This window comes from Dendronephthya gigantea, unplaced genomic scaffold (genome assembly GCF_004324835.1).
Source record: "Dendronephthya gigantea isolate DGI-Jeju-01 unplaced genomic scaffold, DenGig_1.0 000052F, whole genome shotgun sequence".
Taxonomy (NCBI): Eukaryota; Metazoa; Cnidaria; class Anthozoa; order Malacalcyonacea; family Nephtheidae; genus Dendronephthya; species Dendronephthya gigantea.
In genome coordinates, this window is record NW_021163062.1 from 931,850 (window position 1) to 939,077 (window position 7,228).

General features: G+C 36.1%; 1 long non-coding RNA gene across 1 annotated transcript; it reads right to left on the bottom strand.

Moving 5' to 3' along the window:
• Positions 1–50: 50 nt before the first annotated feature.
• On the bottom strand, positions 51–5,588 carry LOC114528894. The gene is made up of 3 exons (XR_003687544.1): positions 5,340–5,588; positions 4,086–4,160; positions 51–3,824 (listed from the first exon to the last, which is right to left on the bottom strand). It is a non-coding gene; the product is annotated as an uncharacterized LOC114528894 (long non-coding RNA).
• Between the last annotated feature and the right edge of the window lie 1,640 nt (positions 5,589–7,228).

Here is a 7,228-nt window from a genome sequence, read left to right on the forward strand (position 1 = left end):
CGAAGCTACAGATTTTGGGTTAGCTAGCTAAGGAGAGAGACGAACGGCTGGTATAAAATCTGCGTAGCTGAGAGGAGTTACTTTCTGCTACCCGTGTTTCGGTTTCATCTTCTTTTCGTCGACCAACTAGTGCAGCAGATGGAAGCTTGGCAACAGCTTTACTTTTGTCAGACGAAGTATACCAACAACTCATTGCCGAAAGTGCGAGAAATGGTATAGCCAAAAACAAGCTATGCTATGTTTCGATCGACATCTTTCTTCGAGCACATACAAAAAATGCTATGGATCACATGAAGATAATAAGGCAAGGGCGATCCAGGGAAGTTACAGTTGTAAAAAATCAACTCCGTGCAGCTATTGGAGTTGTGAAGACGAAGTCGGCGGCAATCCAGTACGAGGCGCGAATTGCAGAGCTTCAAGCTGCAGTTTTCTGCCATGATTGACGCAGCTTGTGCATATATCGACATGAAAACTGCTAATTTTATTTCTACCCCTCTGGCAAACACAGGAATAACTCGACCAACCATCGGATCACCAACCAGGTCACCGTCATTTGTCCGGTGGTAAATGGTACTCGTGAAGGCATTGTTCTGGATGCTTAGTGAATTCAAAGATTCTTCTTTTGTAGATCGTTTCTTGAGAAGAGTTGCATTACATCATCAACTATTTAGTCATGGAAAGATGCACAGCGTGGCTAGACACACAGCAAAGGATCTGAAACTTCCATTTCGTGTTACCAACTCTTATGCCCATCAGCGTTTCATGAGTTCGAGCTACCTGTCGCTGAAAAATCTTGCAGAGAGTTTGGAAGTTTATATTGAGACCTTCAAGGACCATGACAATCGGGAAGAACTTGGCTACAAGTTATGCGGCCAAGACTTTGTCCATGACCTGTTGGGTGTTCTCGATTTGCTGTGGCCCTTGGTGGTCCTTATGCTCCAATCACAAGCTCAATGGTATCCTGGTTGGAAATTGTGCGCCCATATTCCTTTGGTAAAAGACCAGACCGAGAGATTCATCGTCCAAGTATCTGAGGAAAATCCTGCACTTACGTTTGTCCCAGACTGAGCCAAAGGGTGGATGAAATTAGAGAAATGCGCTATGATCAAAATGATCTGGACATTGGATGGTTTGTCGTTGGCGGTGGTGACAATGCAGTTCCAGTAGATTGGTCTGCACGTGAACTAGACGACAGCATTCGTGATCTGCAAAAGCTCGGCGGAGATGTGATCAACCAGATGGTTATTCGATTCGACAATTGCTTCTCTGACCTCAATCGGTTGTTCTCAAAATGTTTTGACTTTGCGCGTCTATTTCATGGTTTGTGTGGAGTGCTATCTGAAGGAAGGATACCCGGTGGACAAAAAGAAGTTCTCTGAGCTTGGCGCTGCTGAGTTTCGGCGATGTGCCACCTACGTTGCCCAAATGCCACACGTCCAAGAGAAATATTTTGAGATTGGTGGGGAACTGTCATCAACTGTGTTTTGGCGTTTGAAAAAAGTGCTCATTACCCTAGTCTGGGGAGATATGCTAGACACGCATTTTCCCAATTTTTTTAAACAGGTCAACAACAGGGAATCTTCTTTGAAAGATCTGGTTGTCCCAGAAGGAGTATTTGTGAAAGAATTTCTGGAAGGCACAAGGCGGAAATTCACTTTGTCTGATATCTTTGAAGTCCAATTTAGCAATGGTCTGAAAATTGGCCTATCCAAACACAGCATACCAGTTTACCAAGATCCACGATCAATGCAAAGACTCCATGAAGGAGAACTGTCTAAGGTTTTAGAACGAATTGTGACTTCACAACCGAAATTGCCTTTTCTTTTATAAACTGAAACATTCTACATATACTATACCGAACAAATCTGTGTTCTGGAAATGCTCGCAGTCGTGCCTACTTTGAAAGTTTCTTATCATGCAACGTTACTATTTTGAAGGATTTTGAACATTGAATCTTCTCGTTCTGGAAATGCTCGTGCCTATTTTGAAACATTCTTATCATGCAACGGTTCAGATAGTTGGTGCCGTTAACAACAAGACAAGGCAATTAACAATAAACTTGTACAAGCCTGGACCTGGTCTGCCAGATGAAATAATTGCTCTCATCAAACCTATTTATGATCTGTCACATTTGCAGTGGTCGATGGAAGGATACCAAAACTGATTGGGTGCAGTGCATTGTGTGCAAAACATGGGTTCATGAGGAGTGCACAGTAGATGACATTTGCCTTTTATGTGAATAAACAATCAGCTCCTAGTTTACTGAACACAGTAAGCATTAAAAACCAATCAGGGAAGAACAGTCTTTATCCTTTGAGAACATTTTGGCCTTGATGATAAGCAGTGCACAGTAGAAAAACAAACATATGTAATATGTAAATAAACAATTAGCTACACTGGTTCCTATGAGCACAGTTTTTTAACTACACTAGAGTATGACATACAATTTTATCTTCTATCATTTTTAAATTTCAATAATTTATAGTATTATAACTATTATTCTATGGCAATTATGTATTTTACCTGATAAGCTATTTTAGTGTCAAGTGGTTAGAAAATTTGTAATTAAAAAATTTATCATCTTCTATACAACTTAATTCCATCATTTCTTAGCCACTTAAATGCCAAGAAAAGTAAAAAACATAAGTTTCATTTAATTTAACTTTTGCATAATATAGAGGATATAATAACCTTAAGTTTGTAAGAAAATGGAAGGTTAGCATACAACAGCCAAAAATATTTAAAGTGTTTTTGTTTGAAAAAATCCTTCAAATGTTACGTCAGTCACATGGAATTACCCAATGGGGAAAATTGTGGGCAGTGACAAGGTTGAGGATTTTTGCCAGAAGAAATTCATATTACCATAAAGAAGAACATTACCATATTGCTACATAACTATAAAAATGCAAGATGTTTTGAAAAATAGTTTAATCTTGACTGGAATTGGAAATAGCAAGTGATTCATTCATATATTTTTGGCATGTACCTCATTTATGCTACCGGTATGTACCTTTTTAAATAGTATATGTTTCTGTGTTTTATACATCTTTACCTGGTGACTTACTTCTTATATATATATAATATCTCCATAGGCATAGCCTAGTTGTTAAAGCACTGCTCTGGAATAGCAGGCGTGTAGATTCAATATGCTTATAGTAATTTATAAATTGTCTATTTGAATATACACAAATATTTATTTATATATGATAACAGAAATGCTTCTATCCGGGGAGGGTTCATTAGGTTCATTGATTCAATTCTAACTGGAAGACCGAATATGGTGAATTCGAACTTTATCAATTATTAATTATTTAAAACTACGAACTTTTTTGGAAAATCAAGAAAAAACTGATAACTTCAACCCTATATATTCACAGGATTCGCACCAAATAATAACATTGCAACAATTTACAAGCTAATTTGAGAGAGTTGGAATTAACAACATTACAGCTAAATAGCCATAAGAAGTGGTATAAATACAAAACAGCACACTACAGTACATTAAATACAACACTGCACACTACAGTACATTACAATACAACATTGCACACCAGAAAACATGTCACATGAAAAATTGAAATGAAAGTTAAATGATAAACAACTGAAAGTAAAACAAGTGAAGCACATGAATATCTATTGCAAGCACAAAGAATAAAGATGCAACTTTGCAATAGTGGACACAATATTTTTGACATTGCCTAGTGACCTATCAGAAGAGAAGCAAAAATCTGGTACCTCTTTTTGTTCCAACATCAGGTCATACTTTCACTGTCTTTCTAATGTTGAGGCCAATCCTTGTATTTTCAGGGTTGTAAGGGTCGTGGCTGAAACAATCACAAATATATATAAACATTACCATATGCCATGGTTGTAATAAGAAATCAACCTCTGTAGATTGCATAGGTAAAGAAGTAGGAACAAATAATAAATAAATAGCAACAGGTACTATATAGCTACAAAGGGTATAAAAACTCACAAATAGGGCTAAGAAAACATTAAGTAATCTTTCACGGTATTTTTAAACAAAAAGCCGTCACGTTCAAGTACCACAAAAATACCATAAAGGTAACACAAAAATATCACACCTCCTTGGCCTCGATACAATGTTCGAATGGATGCAAACAAGGTTCAAGATTTTTTACCAAAACAATCTTGACATACTATAATGAACAGAGAGCGGACATAAGATTACAGAAGATCACATGGAACCAAATGTCAATCACCAAACTAAGAAATATATGAAGAAAATGAAGTTACTATAACATGGCTTTGCCAAAAAGGTATAGGATCAGGGCTTACACAACTTATTTGCATATGACTGTACCTTATGGGAGGGTGGCAAAAAAATAAACAAAGAACTTGAAAAGAATGCATAATATATTCTATTAAAACAGATCCCTCCCTCCCTTGTGGAGTGTCAATTGAAAGGAAATTTCCTTGCATTGTGGAAGCCCTGTATGGGATACTCATCATGGTATATGTCAGCTACTATGTAACTACCATATAGGATAAAGGAATTATAATTGTCAATGCACATGATTGAGTAGACTAGCTTGCTCATAGATATACTCTTTTTCTGCTAGTCTCAGCAAATGTCATCAGCATTATTCGTCATGATAGATCAAATATTGAGCTTAAAATATTAATTTGGCTCTAATATAGAGTCAAGACAACCAACACATGCTACAGTAGGCAATAGGAAAAGTCCTATGTCTGCCAACTAGAAAAAAATTCATTGTAATTTTTCTGTCACTATATACATTAAATACAATTTACATAAAAGCTGCATATTAGTGATATATTACTGGGCCCATGCTTATGTATCAGCTTATGCATCCCTTGGTAAACATTTTTACCCTACGGATGGCAGAAGTTACTAATCAGCAATCCTATATATGAATGAGTCCAGCTGATAAAGCAATATTATACTGAGCACACCACAAAAAATACCCCCTATACTCTATAGACAGGAAACTGCCAAGGTTTTTCTTGTCAGACTTTAATACATATGTGTAAATATTGTCGCAATTTTGTGCCATTAAATCCCCGTTTCCAAGCAAACTTGCTGGAAAAATTTAAGACAACTAAAATTATGATAAACAGCGAATTATTGTACCAGATAGGCAGATATTTATTGAAAATTTGTCAAAACAAAGGATTATATACTGAAGTAAAGCAAACCGCTATTAAGCGCACGTGGCGCAGCTAGTGTGTGTATTAAAACTGGGCCAAACATATTCTCACAATAAAACTGTATTCAATATTTTATATTCCTAAAACAATATATAGAAATACACGACAAAACAGAATTCAAAAAATTTCATTTGGGTTAAACTTACCGAGTAAAATGGGCAAGAAGCATGATTACAACTAAAGTAAAGAATTTATGATCGAAATATCTCAATTTGTTGTTTGTATATTTCACATATTGTCTGCTTGTCTTCTTTATTTCTGGTCGCAGTCCACATAACCCGTTTCATTTACACACTGTGTGCTTTTTTTTCAGATAAATACTGTAAAAGTTCAACGTACATCGTTACACAAGACAAGTCATCAACCATCTGACAGTTTGTGACCTGGTTTGTTCAACACCGCGGAAAAACGTCTGCGCACGCGTCAACTCTGCCTGTAAGTGAGATTAAAAATAATTAAAAAGCGGTTCCGAACGTTTCCGAAGGCTAAAAATGGCGGTAAAAAGGAGTGATTTCATTCGTGTCTTCAAATCCATATTTCGATGGCATAAATAAACACTGCATTATAGAAACTAAGAGAAAAAACGTCCAGCGAGTCCTAGAAGTGGCATCCTACAAAAACACCTGTAAAAGGTGACTGTTGACAAATTTTTCGTCTCAAACATTTTGTTTATCAAATAAGCAACGACAGTTTCCGAACTTTTGATTGAGACACGTTTTATTAAAAAAAAATATGTCGCCAGATACGAGACGTTTGCGTGTTCTCAATGATTGAAAATTAAGATGTATTTTACAATTTAAATATATTAGAAAGCTTAACTTTCCGCGGGTTTTCTTAACTTTTAGGTTTAAACTTTTGTTTTCGAAAAATATTCTAAAGCCACTCCGTAAAAAAAAGGAAAATTTACCGAGAATTCCAGTTCGTTCGATACTCTAAATGCTAGAAGGCTTTTAATTTATGTTCTGTCTGGCCGTCTTGTATATTTTTGCCTTTTCTTAACTTATATTTTATCAAATAATGGGCATGTTTTGTTGCAAAAGTTGATATTTAGATTTACCATAATATTTTGATATTTCGGCGCGTGCGCAGACATTTTTCCGCGGTGTTGGTTTGTTCTGGTTTGTGAGTGTGGCTCAGGGTTGTTAGCAATTTGCGCATGCTCAAGGCCAAATACGGTTTTGAAAAAGGCCAAATCCTACTAAAAAAGGCCAAACTAATTTTTCCCCAAAAAAGCCAAAATAAAGCCAAATTAATTAAAGGTATCCGCAGCCGACACAACCCGACATTGTGACTATGACAAGAGAGCTATAAATAGAACCAACTCATCGCAAGTCGCAACTCCTGTGAGGAGTGAAGGATCCTTGGTACGAGTTTAATTGAGCTGTTTGAGCATGTTTTAAAACCATCAACCTTGAAACCCGAGAGGTAACCCATGTCATTATGCAAACTTCATTACTTGAATTCCTTCCCGAAAGAATGGTTAATTTTAATCGATCGAAAAGAGTCAAAAGACGCTTTTGCAGTCAGCTTTATATGTAGTCTTTTTCGCCTAAAAAGTTACAAATCCTGTGTGCACAGTAGTGGAATATGCTTAGAGTCTTTAGCTTAATGTTTACGACTAGCCTCTACCGGAAACGACAGAATTTGTTTTTATCGGCTCTCGCTGCAAAGATTTTGAAGGCGGTAAAGTTGTATGGAAAAGCTTTTCAAACATGGCTTTAAAAAGGCCGTTTTCAGTACTGATACATCAGCTAAATGCCACTATATAGGCACTAATTAACAATTGGTCGAAGTGTTTTAAAATAATAATCAACACAGTCTCATGAAAATTTATAATTACTTCAAATTTCTTATTTGAAAAACTACAACAAAAAGTTATGGTCACCGACCAGAGACAGTGAATCTTAACCAATCAGAATACAGGAAAATCAATAGTCACTTCGAAATATATACTAATGACTAATGTCACTAATTTAAATCTATAGAATACGAAATAACGTGATATAAAAATAAATTTCAAAATTTGAAAGGTTCT